Source organism: Tympanuchus pallidicinctus, unplaced genomic scaffold, assembly GCF_026119805.1.
Source record: "Tympanuchus pallidicinctus isolate F22 unplaced genomic scaffold, pur_lepc_1.0 scaffold3, whole genome shotgun sequence".
Classification (NCBI taxonomy): Eukaryota; Metazoa; Chordata; class Aves; order Galliformes; family Phasianidae; genus Tympanuchus; species Tympanuchus pallidicinctus.
This window is the reverse complement of record NW_026294747.1, coordinates 2795173-2811228: the sequence shown is the minus strand read 5'-3', so window position 1 is coordinate 2811228 and position 16056 is coordinate 2795173. Positions and strand designations below refer to the sequence as shown.

Below are 16056 nucleotides of genomic sequence, written 5' to 3'. Positions count from 1 at the left end.
GTTTCAAAACCATCCCAAGGGAAATAAACTTGCAGAAATTGATTCTGGAAAAAAAAAATAGAGTAATACAGAATTTTAGAAAAGACATAATAAAATCTTTCATAGCTTTCTAAATTGAAGCTGAGAAAAAGAACTGCAGCAACAGAAACTGAGCTCTATCAAATTATGTGTGTGTACAGATTAACTATACAGGGACTGACAACCCTTGCTAGTTTAACAAAAGATATTATATTGTGGTTCTTGCTTCCACATTAATTGCAAGCAGGATACAGTGGTGAAGCTGTGGTTTGTTGAGTGCATCTCTTACTTGCTAAACCTGGCATGGCAACACCACAGTAGGCTTCCTCCTACCCAGAACATTGAAGAACTTTAATGCCAGAAGTTTAGATTACAGGAAAACGGGAAACATCTCATGCTGATGTCACTGTCCAACATTAAAAAGCCACAAAACATATGCACAGAGGAAGCAGCTCCAACTTTGGAGTTGCACTAGTATCTAAAATAGCACTGCTCTACTCGCAGATGTGCATAGCAGCTCTGTGGATACACTGATTCCATTCTACATCAAGAAATACACTGAATAAAATGTTTGCTTTGTTGTACTTCTGTACTAACACATGAACCATGAATCTTGGCAAGTGCTTCAAGCACTTTTTTTTTTTAACTGAATTATTACAGACAGATTTTGATGGACCTCAGTCTGAGAAGCGCTTATGCTTTTTAGTACATTTCCAAGACAAATCACACAGAGGCCAGCAAATTCCTCAACTACAGGATTATCCTAGCAGGACCAATGTGAGCAGGGCATGCCTGACACCAGGTCCTCTGACAGCCTGGCAGAGGAACATGAGGCAGCTGGAGGAAGAAGCCGGGCACCGCCTGCCCACAGCTCCCAACACAACACCGGCAGGCTGTACAGAAAACAAAAATTCAGGAGTTACAGAAGCCCTAAAGCTACAGGCAGATTTCAGAGCGAACCTATATATACACAAACATCCGATTAAGTTTGCACCTCCCGACATCCTGAAATATAAGCTTTCTTAATGCATGCCAATGCCATGGATATGAACGGGAGCTTCAATTAGTAATGCGCACTGTCACCACATCGTACATGCAGATGACCAGAAGAGCTTCAGGAAAAAAAACACAAGTTTATCTCAAAGGGGTTTAATTCTGATACTACGTGTATCGAGAGCATAAAGTTATTTCATTTGAAATTTCATGAGGGTTCAGTACACACAGTTGCAGAACAACGTTTGCTCTGGGGAAAAAGCAGCTTTATGTGCTTGAAGAATATGGCCTATGAGGAGCGACTGAAGGAACCAGGGCTGTTCAGTCTGGGGAAGGGATGCTGAGGGGAGACCTTACTGCACTCTCCCAATATCTGAAAGGTGCTTATAGAGAGAGTGGGGCTGGTCCCTTGCCACTGGTGACAGGACGAGGGGAAATGGCTTCCAGTAGCACCAGGGGAGGTTTAGGTTGGATATCAGGAAACTCTTCTTTACAGAAAGGGTCGTTAAGCACTGCAATGGGCTGCCCAGGGAAGTGGTTGAGTCCCCATCCCTGGACCATTTGGATGTGGTGCTCAGGCACAGGATTTAGCAGAGGGCTGTTAGTTAGGCTAGGATGGTTGGGCTGTGGTTGGACTTGATGGTCTTTAAGATTGTCATGGTTCTATGTTTTTGTTTTTGTTTTTTGTTTTTGGATTTCAGTATTCCACAACAAGACAAAGATCTTTTTCAATCTGAGCAATTCTATGATTCATTAAGAAACTAGAGAATTCACTTCCAAATCAATTTGCCAAATAAAAAAGGGATCTGTAACTTAAAACTGCAGATCTCAAGCATCAAATCTTCTCAGCAAGCACTCCATCACTGTAAAACCATAGATGTGGCACTTAGGAACATGGTTTAGTAGGCATGGTGGTGATGGTCTCACAGTTGGACTAGCTGATTCTAATGGTCTCTTACAAACTTAATGATTCTAAGAAAACAGGCAAAAGCAGATGGAACCAGGGATGTGAAAGAATAGAAAAAATTATAATGTTGACTGCATTACCAAAAACTGTATTTACTTTGGTTCTATTTCCACTATTCTCCCTCCAGTCCTCATCAAACCTACATTGGGCACAACAGATTTTTAAGATACTCCACTATCCAAAGGTGCAATTTAAATAAAGTTAAGTTTCTAATTGATTTGATGATATTTTGCTGAAATTTAGGCTTTGCAACTCCCACAACAACTAAGTATAATAAGTAGGAAAACATTTCACAGAGTTTCCAGTTCCAAAACACAATTTCATCAAGGTATTTTTTTCTACTAAAAATGACATTTTATTCAAATATTTAAAAACATGGAAAAAATTACATACTTCCATGACAACCCATTCTGAAATTGTGTTCCAATTTTTCACTATTCTCAAGTAGTACTGCTGCAACGTTTACAATGCATTAGAAATAATGCAGTAGAATATCACACTTTTTTTTTTTTTAATCTACACATAAAGCGTTGGTGACCTTTTGATTGGAAATTTCCAAGTGATTTAGTTGTTGGATTAGTTAGCACAACACTGTATTTTGATGAGGGAAATTCCTCGTTTCAACCAATCCCAATTTTCTATGTAGTTTGAAGTCTCCTCTCTGTAACCTTTGCTACCACGAGCCCTACGTAAGGACAACAGATGGTTCTTCTGTACTGTTTAGGTCTGCATTTCACACAGCAGCAACAGAAGAAAACAGTGAATGTAACCGCAAGGCAACCAAAATTCCCTGTACTTTCTGCTGCTGTTTTGAATACACTCAAGGTACTACTGCTCATGTGCTACAGGTAGTCTGACAATCAGTCACAATGCATACACCTTCTATTTATCTGTAGATTGATATTATACATTCTTCTGAGAAGTCTTGGGATCTTATTGTTTGCACTGAGCTCTCCCCCCTTATCCCAGCTATTCAAATATGAAAGACAGGAACGCTCATAAGCCAAAAGAAGGCAGAAAAGATGTTAGGCACAAACCATAAAGCATTCATTTTCCTTTTGGCCAACAGTTCATCTTCTGCAGCATGGAAGAGATGATCCCCTCCTACTATGCTTCTAACAGCCATCTAAAAAGATATAAACAGTCATGGTCCTACATAGCTATGTATGACATATACGTGACCATGCTTTTCAGAGACATGAACGTGCAGGTAACTGTATGGAAATAAGCACAGAAGAATAGCAATGTCTATAGAAAACGTTCAAATGACAAGGCAGCATTTTCCAAAACGCACAGACATAGGCGCATGGGAATGACAGTGCTTTTGTGCTCACCTAGTGCACCTCAGCATGTTTTGCACTGCTCGTGACTACTCTAAAGGGCTTATTTCAAAGGGGCAGTCCTAGCCCTAAGTGAAGTTGGAAAGCAGCATTTCGGCTTCCAACTGTTGTATTTACTTGGTAACTATATATATATCCATATATATATACGTATATATATTATATGCACCTATATTTTAATAGGTATCTGTGATAACAGCATTTAACTAAGGAGTGACACACAATTAAGAGATAAGAAAGCAAGCAGAATCAACATCCACAGTTCTTACATTGAAAAAAACCTGCAAAGTCTCAAACAACTCAATACATATAAATAACCTGTTTCTTAGTGGCAGGCAACATAACTCATTTCATCACGTGGAATGCACTCACTGATAAACAAGTGCAGTGAGGATACACTCAACAAATTCCCTCATTTCTGGTGTTGTAGCAAAGTACCCTTTTGCACTTCCTTGGCCTCATTTACCACACTTGATGTGCTACACGTAGCTTTTCCATTCTCGAGCAAACCTTCTTTAAGTCACACGACTTCAAAAACATTTGGAAGGCTGTACAAAGCAAGAAATGTAAAAGAAAGCACAGTGTCAAATACAGAGGGGGTAGATACCACTGTCTTCTCGAAAAACTGATGAAGCACAGGTATACAAGAATATAAACAACTGTCCCTTTCCTCCAGATTTCTATATAAGAATCTCAAGCAGATAAATGAGAAAGGATTTTTTGTTTTTAATTATATATATATATATGTAATATTTATTTATAACTGAGAACAGAATGTACCCAGAATCAAATAATCTGACCAGAGTGACACAAGTAGTCTAACCTCTGCAAATATTTGCTAAACGTGAGCAGCGTGGAAGCACTACCAGTAACACAGATTTTCACTGCAGAAACTAAATACAGCTCAGCAAGTACTTTATAGCTTCAGAGAATCTCACAGAATCTCACACACCTAAAGCTGAGTTGTGGTGATACAAGAAATCCCAGTGTTAGTGAAGGACCAGTCACATCAGTGTTTGCTCTGAGACCTGTATTTGATGGTTTCAATGCTTGTTTACTTTGAACGATTCTCCATACGTTTCTTCCACACCTTTATACAAACTGACCTACTGCTTTTTTGGCAACAACTTCAGGAAGCAATCCTCTGAGGTACTCCCCTCTGAAACTGCTTTAACAGTGAGACAGGACAAAACACTGACTAAAAAGGAAGGCAAACAACTTCTAATGGCCATGCATAAAGTAAAAAATGAAGTTGCAGGAGATAGGGATGCTCAATAAACGATTCCTTATCACCAAAATATGAACCATGCAGTGTCAAAAATTAAATACATAACAACATTATTATAGGCACACTGTCGGCTCATGTTCAGCCGAGCATCAACCAACACCCCCAGGTCCCTTTCCTCTTCACACTCATCCAGCCACTCATCCCCAAGACCGTAACGCTGCATGGGGTTGTTGTGGCCAAAGTGCAGGACCCGACACTTGGCCTTGTTGAACCTCATCCCATTCACCTCGGCCCAGCGATCCAGCTTATCTAGATCCCTCTGCAGGGCCTCCCTGCCCTCAGGCAGATCGACACCACCTCCCAACTTGGTGTCACCTGCAAACTTACTCAGGGTACACTCAATCCCTTCATCTAAGTCATCAAGGAAGATATTAAACAGGATGGGCCCCAGTACCGACCCCTGGGGGACACCACCTGTAACAGGTCTCCAGCTAGACTTCACTCCATTGACCACCACCCGTTGAGCACGGCCCTCCAGCCAGTTCCTTATCCAAGGGAGGGTAAAACTGTCCAAGCCACGGGCAGCCAGTTTCCGCAGAAGGAGACTGTGAGAGACCGTGTCAAAGGCTTTGATGAAGTCTAGGTAGACTACATCAACTGCCTTTCCCTCATCTACCAATCTGGTCACCCAGTCGTAGAAGGAGATGAGGTTCCTTGGGCCTTGGCTGTTCCCGGCAAGGAGCACTTTGCTTGCAGGAGCCTGTGAGCTTTGTGGAGGTGGCCGCGTGTTTCAGCGGGCAGGAGAACCCGCAAGCAGCTTCCTTAAACTTAACTACCTCGTAGGGATGGTGAGATATTTCCTTTATTGGAATCTAAATGGAAATCACAATGAGCTGGGTGGCCTACTGCTTCTCTTCTGCAGTGCCAGACAAGTCCATGTACCGCAGCACCGCTGCAGGTCGTCCTACGGCCCAGCGCTGTGGAGGGCAGTTCTGCCCAACCCCGTGACGTCTCTACCCCCCAGCGCAGCTTACAGCCACTGTGCTCAGCCTCCATGTTGAGCTGGGGCCCCACGGCCGCCCCCCCCCACAGCGCAGAGGGCCGCAGCCCCGCCCGCCATTATGAGCTGGGCCGGAAGGCCGCACCGGCCAATAGCTGCAGGCCGCAGCCCCGCCCGCCATTATGTGCCAGGCAGGCCCGCGGTATAAAAGGCCGCTGGCGCAGCCCCACGGCATTCACTGTCTGCACTGTCTGGCGACAGGGACGAGAGGCAGTGGGCGCTACGGGGTCAGGGGCAGCTGTCCTTGAGACCCCAGCTAGGAGTGACCGTCGGTGGCCTTTGGCCACAGCGTTTGGAGGCCGAGGGTCTCCTCACATCCCCGTGATGACCATGGTGCGGGGCAACGCGGGACGGGGCCAGGCAAAGCAGAGCAGCCGGCCCAATCCCCGTCGGGGCCCGGCCCAGCCCCCCGCCTGCCCTGCGCAGCGGGAGGAGCGCGGGCAGGGGCTGAAGGCGCTGCGGGCCCAGCTGGAGGGCGAGCGGCTCCGCTCCCAGGAGCTGCAGCGCCGCTGGGCCGCTGAGAGACGCGAGCTGCAGGAGGCGGCAGAGCAGGAGCGGCAGCTCCTGGCCGACCGACTGCGCTCCACCTGGGAGCGGCAGCAGGCGTCAAAGCATCAGCGCCTGCAGGAGCAGAGCCGCAAGCAGCGGCATGCAGAGATCCGCCAACTGATGCAGGAGAAGGCGGCCCAGCTCTGCCAGATGCAGCAGCGGCTCCAGCAGCGGCGCAACAACACCGTCCGCCAGGCACAGGATCTGCTGCGGCAACTGGCGAAGGTGCTGCTGAGTGGCAACTGCAGCAGCCACAAACTGCAGCAGGAAGTCCAGCGGCAGCTCTGCAGAAAGTCCCATGGAGAGCAGGCCGCCCACGTCCTGCGCCTGGAGCGTGAACTGCAGGAGCAGAGGAGTCGCTTCCTGCATTACATCCTGGAGCACGGTGAGGGGCAGCTGCCCACCTTCTGCACCGGGCCCAGGGCTGCAGCCGTGGGTCTGTGCACCCAGCAAAGGCCGGCCTGCCATCAGGCTGCAGCAGAGGTGGGTGTTCAGGCTGCAGAGCAACAAGAGGCCTGCCCACCTGAGCACATGGAGCTGGAGGCGCTGCGGGCCCAGCTGGAGGGCGAGCGGCTCCGCTGCCAGGAGCTGCAGCGCTGCTGGGCCGCAGAGAGACGCGAGCTGCAGGAGGCGGCACAGCGGGAGCGGCAGCTCCTGGCCAAACAACTGCGTTGTGCCTGGGAGAAGCAGCAGGCCCAGGAGGAGCAGCAGCTGAAGGAGTGGGAGCAGCGGCAGCGGGCGACAGAGACTCGGCAGCTGCTGCGCTGGAAGGAGGCCGAGCTGCACGCAACGCAGGAGCTGCTGGAGCGGGAGTGCGATGCGGCCCAGCACGTGGCTCGCAAGCTGCAGCAGCTGCTGGCTGGGGTGCTGAAGAGCCCCCATAAGAACAACAAGGAGGCCTGCGCCATGCTGTCGGACATCCTCAGCAAGCTGGCCTGGGCGATGGACAGTGAGCAGCCCGCCCGTATCCGCCAACTCCAGCATCAGCTGGAGCTGGAGAGGAGGCTGTTCGAGCAGTACATCCTGGGGAGCTGGGAGGGTGAGCCCCAGCACGTGGAAAGCCACAGAACAAACTGCTCCCAGGACAGAGAGGTGGGCCACCACTGTGCAGAGCAGGGCTCCAGTCAACTGCCTGTGAAGGACACTCACGTCCAGGTGAGATGACTCTGAGAGAGTGGGGGTTGTTCAGCCCGGGGGGAGAAGAGGCTCTGGGGACACCACAGAGGGTCCTTCCAGTGCCTGAAGGAGGACTGGGGAAAGCTGGAGAGGGACTTGTAGTAAGGGAGGGTAGCAGTGATACAACAAAAGACACTGCCTTGAAAGTAGAAGAGGGCAGATCTGGATGATATAGGAGGAGGAAAGACTCAGCACTGTGAGGGTGCTGAGGCAGTGATACAGGCTGCCCAGAGAGGCTGTGGATGCCCCATCCACCCCTGGCAGTGCTCCAGGCCAGGCTGGAGGCACCTTTGGACAACCTGACCTAGTGGAAGATGTCTCTGCCCATGGCATGGGCTTGGAACGGGAGAGTCCTGAAGGCCCCTTCCTACCCAAACCATTCTGTTATTCTATGATTTTCTGGTTCTAGGTGCCAGAGGTGGCCAAGGAAGACCTGGGGCTCCCAGGCAGCACAAGCACCGAGCTGCTGCTGCAACGAGCCCCGAGCAACCTGGAGAGGCAGTGCCAGGCCCTGCCGGCTGAGAACCACCTGCTGAGAGAGGGACGCTCTCCAGAAGTGTGCCAGGAACGGCAGAGGCTCCAGCAGGCTGCAGCCAAACTTCAAGTGCTCAGCAATTGCCTGCAGGAGAAATGCACGCAGCTCCAGGAGATTTGGGAAAAGCAGAGGCCACACAGAAATCCCAAACAGGAATGCTCCAACCCACAGGAAGAGTTGGAGGAGTCAGAAGGGCGGCTGATGGCAGTCTGCAGCCTGCATTCTCACAGACGAACATCACCGCTAATTCGAAGGTTCTTAGCTCGTCACAGCTACAATCCTTTGGAGGGCCCTAATGAGGACCCAGAAAACGAGCTTCCCCTCACTGCTGGACAGTACGTTTACATCTTTGGAGACGTGGATGAGGATGGCTGGTTTCTGGCAGAGCTGACGGATGGCACGAGAGGACTGGTCCCTTCCAATCTGGTGGAAGAAGTTTCTGATGATGACCTGGATACAACCGTGCCTCCAGAGCTTCGTGATCTCCTGCTGGATACCGATGATGAAGAGAGACTAGGCAGCAGGAGCGGTGGCAGAGAGTGATGGTCACCATCCAGAAACCTGTGTCCGCCTGCTGGCTGAGCCTGGGGGACGCAGATTCCTCTCCACAAGACAGCAACATCCCATCAAAATTCCACTTTTCTGGATGAAGACTGCCTCCTGCTCCACTTGATGTTCAAGTGGAGCATGGTCCATCGGCAGCAAGACCTTGAACACTCATCAGTTGTATGACAGAGAATTTACTACACTGGACTGGACTAAAACACACACACACACACACACACACACACACACACACACAAAAAAAAAAAAAAAAAAAACACCAAAAAAACACAAAAAAACCCCAAAAAATTTAAAAAATTACAATAAAAAAAATACAAAACAACCAAACCCCAAAAAAGTGTGTAAGCTCATCTTGTTCTCTGGCACTCTGCTTTTGTCAAGGTACGAGGAAAGGAGCAGGCTGAGGAAAGCCTCCAAAGCCTCTCTCCAGCGAGCTACCTACAGGTATCACAGAATCACAAGGTTGGAAACGACCTGCAAGATCATCTAGTCCAACCACCCTCCCATTCCTATCAGTACCACAAGCACTAAACCATATCTCGTAGCTCCTCACCCAGGCGCCTCTTGAACGCTACCAGGGACGGCGACTCCACCACCTCCCTGTGCAGCCATTCCAGTGCCTGACCACCCTTTGAGAGAAAAAGTTTCTCCTAATATCCAACCTAAACCTCCTCTGGTATAACTTCTGGCCGTTTCCTCGGGTCCTACTATTTGCCTGGGAGAAGAGGCCAGACCCTTTTGCACCACAACCTCCCTTCAGGAAGTTGTACAGTGCAATGAGGTCTCCCCTGAGCCTCCTCTTCTCCAGACTGAACAATCCCAGCTCCCTCAGCCGCTCCTCATAAGACTTGTGCTCCAGACCCCTCACCAGTTTCGTTGCCCTTCTCTGGACACGTTCCAGGGCCTCAATGTCTTTCTTGTAGTGCGGGGCCCAAAACTGAACACAGTACTCGAGGTGCGGCCTCACCAGTGCTGAGTAGAGGGGGACGATCACCTCCCTGCTCCTGCTGGCCACACTGTTTCTAATGCAGGCCAGGATGCCGTTGGCCCTCTTGGCCACCTGGGCACACTGTCGGCTCATGTTCAGCCGAGCATCAACCAACACCCCCAGGTCCCTTTCCTCTTCACACTCATCCAGCCACTCATCCCCAAGACCGTAACGCTGCATGGGGTTGTTGTGGCCAAAGTGCAGGACCCGACACTTGGCCTTGTTGAACCTCATCCCATTCACCTCGGCCCAGCGGCCCAGCGATCCAGCTTATCTAGATCCCTCTGCAGGGCCTCCCTGCCCTCAGGCAGATCGACACCACCTCCCAACTTGGTGTCACCTGCAAACTTACTCAGGGTACACTCAATCCCTTCATCTAAGTCATCAAGGAAGATATTAAACAGGATGGGCCCCAGTACCGACCCCTGGGGGACACCACCTGTAACAGGTCTCCAGCTAGACTTCACTCCATTGACCACCACCCGTTGAGCACGGCCCTCCAGCCAGTTCCTTATCCAAGGGAGGGTAAAACTGTCCAAGCCACGGGCAGCCAGTTTCCGCAGAAGGAGACTGTGAGAGACCGTGTCAAAGGCTTTGATGAAGTCTAGGTAGACTACATCAACTGCCTTTCCCTCATCTACCAATCTGGTCACCCAGTCGTAGAAGGAGATGAGGTTCCTTGGGCCTTGGCTGTTCCCGGCAAGGAGCACTTTGCTTGCAGGAGCCTGTGAGCTTTGTGGAGGTGGCCGCGTGTTTCAGCGGGGAGGAGAACCCGCAAGCAGCTTCCTTAAACTTAACTACCTCGTAGGGATGGTGAGATATTTCCTTTATTGGAATCTAAATGGAAATCACAATGAGCTGGGTGGCCTACTGCTTCTCTTCTGCAGTGCCAGACAAGTCCATGTACCGCAGCACCGCTGCAGGTCGTCCTACGGCCCAGCGCTGTGGAGGGCAGTTCTGCCCAACCCCGTGACGTCTCTACCCCCCAGCGCAGCTTACAGCCACTGTGCTCAGCCTCCATGTTGAGCTGGGGCCCCACGGCCGCCCCCCCCCACAGCGCAGAGGGCCGCAGCCCCGCCCGCCATTATGAGCTGGGCCGGAAGGCCGCACCGGCCAATAGCTGCAGGCCGCAGCCCCGCCCGCCATTATGTGCCAGGCAGGCCCGCGGTATAAAAGGCCGCTGGCGCAGCCCCACGGCATTCACTGTCTGCACTGTCTGGCGACAGGGACGAGAGGCAGTGGGCGCTACGGGGTCAGGGGCAGCTGTCCTTGAGACCCCAGCTAGGAGTGACCGTCGGTGGCCTTTGGCCACAGCGTTTGGAGGCCGAGGGTCTCCTCACATCCCCGTGATGACCATGGTGCGGGGCAACGCGGGACGGGGCCAGGCAAAGCAGAGCAGCCGGCCCAATCCCCGTCGGGGCCCGGCCCAGCCCCCCGCCTGCCCTGCGCAGCGGGAGGAGCGCGGGCAGGGGCTGAAGGCGCTGCGGGCCCAGCTGGAGGGCGAGCGGCTCCGCTCCCAGGAGCTGCAGCGCCGCTGGGCCGCTGAGAGACGCGAGCTGCAGGAGGCGGCAGAGCAGGAGCGGCAGCTCCTGGCCGACCGACTGCGCTCCACCTGGGAGCGGCAGCAGGCGTCAAAGCATCAGCGCCTGCAGGAGCAGAGCCGCAAGCAGCGGCATGCAGAGATCCGCCAACTGATGCAGGAGAAGGCGGCCCAGCTCTGCCAGATGCAGCAGCGGCTCCAGCAGCGGCGCAACAACACCGTCCGCCAGGCACAGGATCTGCTGCGGCAACTGGCGAAGGTGCTGCTGAGTGGCAACTGCAGCAGCCACAAACTGCAGCAGGAAGTCCAGCGGCAGCTCTGCAGAAAGTCCCATGGAGAGCAGGCCGCCCACGTCCTGCGCCTGGAGCGTGAACTGGAGGAGCAGAGGAGTCGCTTCCTGCATTACATCCTGGAGCACGGTGAGGGGCAGCTGCCCACCTTCTGCACCGGGCCCAGGGCTGCAGCCGTGGGTCTGTGCACCCAGCAAAGGCCGGCCTGCCATCAGGCTGCAGCAGAGGTGGGTGTTCAGGCTGCAGAGCAACAAGAGGCCTGCCCACCTGAGCACATGGAGCTGGAGGCGCTGCGGGCCCAGCTGGAGGGCGAGCGGCTCCGCTGCCAGGAGCTGCAGCGCTGCTGGGCCGCAGAGAGACGCGAGCTGCAGGAGGCGGCACAGCGGGAGCGGCAGCTCCTGGCCAAACAACTGCGTTGTGCCTGGGAGAAGCAGCAGGCCCAGGAGGAGCAGCAGCTGAAGGAGTGGGAGCAGCGGCAGCGGGCGACAGAGACTCGGCAGCTGCTGCGCTGGAAGGAGGCCGAGCTGCACGCAACGCAGGAGCTGCTGGAGCGGGAGTGCGATGCGGCCCAGCACGTGGCTCGCAAGCTGCAGCAGCTGCTGGCTGGGGTGCTGAAGAGCCCCCATAAGAACAACAAGGAGGCCTGCGCCATGCTGTCGGACATCCTCAGCAAGCTGGCCTGGGCGATGGACGGTGAGCAGCCCGCCCGTATCCGCCAACTCCAGCATCAGCTGGAGCTGGAGAGGAGGCTGTTCGAGCAGTACATCCTGGGGAGCTGGGAGGGTGAGCCCCAGCACGTGGAAAGCCACAGAACAAACTGCTCCCAGGACAGAGAGGTGGGCCACCACTGTGCAGAGCAGGGCTCCAGTCAACTGCCTGTGAAGGACACTCACGTCCAGGTGAGATGACTCTGAGAGAGTGGGGGTTGTTCAGCCCGGGGGGAGAAGAGGCTCTGGGGACACCACAGAGGGTCCTTCCAGTGCCTGAAGGAGGACTGGGGAAAGCTGGAGAGGGACTTGTAGTAAGGGAGGGTAGCAGTGATACAACAAAAGACACTGCCTTGAAAGTAGAAGAGGGCAGATCTGGATGATATAGGAGGAGGAAAGACTCAGCACTGTGAGGGTGCTGAGGCAGTGATACAGGCTGCCCAGAGAGGCTGTGGATGCCCCATCCACCCCTGGCAGTGCTCCAGGCCAGGCTGGAGGCACCTTTGGACAACCTGACCTAGTGGAAGATGTCTCTGCCCATGGCATGGGCTTGGAACGGGAGAGTCCTGAAGGCCCCTTCCTACCCAAACCATTCTGTTATTCTATGATTTTCTGGTTCTAGGTGCCAGAGGTGGCCAAGGAAGACCTGGGGCTCCCAGGCAGCACAAGCACCGAGCTGCTGCTGCAACGAGCCCCGAGCAACCTGGAGAGGCAGTGCCAGGCCCTGCCGGCTGAGAACCACCTGCTGAGAGAGGGACGCTCTCCAGAAGTGTGCCAGGAACGGCAGAGGCTCCAGCAGGCTGCAGCCAAACTTCAAGTGCTCAGCAATTGCCTGCAGGAGAAATGCACGCAGCTCCAGGAGATTTGGGAAAAGCAGAGGCCACACAGAAATCCCAAACAGGAATGCTCCAACCCACAGGAAGAGTTGGAGGAGTCAGAAGGGCGGCTGATGGCAGTCTGCAGCCTGCATTCTCACAGACGAACATCACCGCTAATTCGAAGGTTCTTAGCTCGTCACAGCTACAATCCTTTGGAGGGCCCTAATGAGGACCCAGAAAACGAGCTTCCCCTCACTGCTGGACAGTACGTTTACATCTTTGGAGACGTGGATGAGGATGGCTGGTTTCTGGCAGAGCTGACGGATGGCACGAGAGGACTGGTCCCTTCCAATCTGGTGGAAGAAGTTTCTGATGATGACCTGGATACAACCGTGCCTCCAGAGCTTCGGGATCTCCTGCTGGATACCGATGATGAAGAGAGACTAGGCAGCAGGAGCGGTGGCAGAGAGTGATGGTCACCATCCAGAAACCTGTGTCCGCCTGCTGGCTGAGCCTGGGGGACGCAGATTCCTCTCCACAAGACAGCAACATCCCATCAAAATTCCACTTTTCTGGATGAAGACTGCCTCCTGCTCCACTTGATGTTCAAGTGGAGCATGGTCCATCGGCAGCAAGACCTTGAACACTCATCAGTTGTATGACAGAGAATTTACTACACTGGACTGGACTAAAACACACACACACACACACACACACACACACACACAAAAAAAAAAAAAAACACCAAAAAAACACAAAAAAACCCCAAAAAATTTAAAAAATTACAATAAAAAAAATACAAAACAACCAAACCCCAAAAAAGTGTGTAAGCTCATCTTGTTCTCTGGCACTCTGCTTTTGTCAAGGTACGAGGAAAGGAGCAGGCTGAGGAAAGCCTCCAAAGCCTCTCTCCAGCGAGCTACCTACAGGTATTACAGAATCACAGAATCACAAGGTTGGAAACGACCTGCAAGATCATCTAGTCCAACCACCCTCCCATTCCTATCAATACCACAAGCACTAAACCATATCTCGTAGCTCCTCACCCAGGCGCCTCTTGAACGCTACCAGGGACGGCGACTCCACCACCTCCCTGGGCAGCCATTCCAGTGCCTGACCACCCTTTGAGAGAAAAAGTTTCTCCTAATATCCAACCTAAACCTCCTCTGGTATAACTTCTGGCCGTTTCCTCGGGTCCTACTATTTGCCTGGGAGAAGAGGCCAGACCCTTTTGCACCACAACACGGGCAGCCAGTTTCCGCAGAAGGAGACTGTGAGAGACCGTGTCAAAGGCTTTGATGAAGTCTAGGTAGACTACATCAACTGCCTTTCCCTCACCTACCAGTCTGGTCACCCAGTTGTAGAAGGAGATGAAGTTGATCAAACATGACCTGCCTTTCATGAACCCATGCTGGCTGGGCCTGATCCCGTGAACGTCGTGCACGAGCCGTGTGATCTCTCCCACGAGGATTTGTTCCATGACCTTCCTTGGCACTGATGCCAGGCTGACAGGCCTGTAGTTCCCCAGATCCTCCTTACGGCCCTTCTTGTAGATGGGCGTCACATCAGCAAGCCTCCAATCCTCTGGAACCTCTCCAGTCAATTAGGACCGCATAACCTCTCCAGTCAACCAGAATGCATAATACAGTTAAAGTATACATGTAATAAAATGTATTCCATGTTCAATGCATTATTTAAAAAAAAAAAAGTAGGCAACAAAAATAAAACTAGCTTGCCAGACACATTTACAGCTTAAGCACTGGAGCCTAGAGTGCTAAGAGAGCATTTGAAGAGTGTTTTCTCATTCAGATCTGGTAGCAAGAAGGACTTGCTCATCTTTCAAACTACATACCAACTGCTGCCATTACTGGAATTGCTTTTAGGGACCCCCATCAAACAGGCAGCATTAGGCTGTGTTTTTCTATTTTAAAATCCCCAGGTTGCATTTTACACTCATGGGAAGAACGTTCTACACTCTTACAAAGTGTTGTTGTGTTTCATGCACAGATAGTATTTACATACAAGAAAAAGAAGACTATTTAAACATTCTTGACTCAGGAGGCAAATGCTATGTAAAGAGCAGAAATCCCTACGTTTAATCGTGGTTAAAGCCCGATTTGTCATCTTGATTAAGTTGCTTGACAGTTTCGTATTCTGTAATGCAGTTACGATAAATCCTCATTCTACGAAAATACTTATGGAATTTAATTTACAGAACAACATCAAAATCTTCAGGGGAAAGGCAGTATCAAAGCTCATTTCAAAGCTATATTACATCCATACTGTTGCATACAAAACTGGAAGCACCAACAAATGAAATCTCTAGGACCAGATTCGGTAAATTTAATCAGAATAAAAATTTAGGAATAGCATCTCTAAACCCACAGAAGAGTTCTTATTAACAGCCAAGCACCTTAATAAGAGTGAGTACAGCGTTTTATCCCAATTTCTTATATTTTCCATATTCTTTACTCTTGCAGCAGTCCTTCCCACGCTTATGTCATTCTGGCTTATTCTGGCCATAATAAAGCATAAACAATTTCTTGTGCATGGATACGGATTTGAAAATATGAAAGAAATGGTCATAAATCCAGAAAGATCTTTCACATCAGTTGTATCAAGCTCGTTATTCCCCCAAAGAAATGCCAAATGTCTTTCACAGTTGGTAGGGAGAGGGAAATGGGTTTAGACACCTAAGACCATGTGGTGAGGTGCACTCTGTTCTTTCTGTGGAAACTGGCAGTTGCACAACATCTTCACCGCACACAAAGCTCGTTACTTATTATGTTGGCTTAATAAATTTCACAACTAATGTAATCAGACGAGCTGATGAGCATCACGTGAGCTAACAGAAAAAATGGATAAATATACCTATAATTCTGAGGAGACAGTATGCAGGTTTTTTTCACGCTTCACAAAAATTCTATACAACTCCTGAGAAACATGCTCCAAATTATTGCTTGGAACACTCAACGTCTGAAACAGAGGTTATTATATAATCTCACTGTCTAAATATATCATAACCCAATTCTAATTCTTGTGCACACTTTGGATAACCTTTGTGGATTAGAAACTAGGTTACTGAAAGAATCTCAAAGGAAGCAAAGGAATTTTGCACAGCCGAAAAAAAAAAACCAAGTCCTACATGCGCAGCAAATAGAGAAAATATTTTCAGTTATCTTAATAACGCTGGGATTTATCCCAACATGTGGACAGATTTTCTTAACAGGCAGGTTAGTGTGGGGTGGTATCCTAGCTTCGGGTTCTTGCTTTATTCCTGCAT

The 16056-nt window shown here is 50.8% G+C and overlaps 1 protein-coding gene across 4 annotated transcripts in view; it reads right to left on the bottom strand.

The window, feature by feature from the left end:
- SPON1 (spondin 1) overlaps positions 1-16056 on the bottom strand; it is a 361499-nt gene that overhangs the window by 138828 nt on the left and 206615 nt on the right. The gene's annotated exons all lie outside the window — the stretch shown is intronic.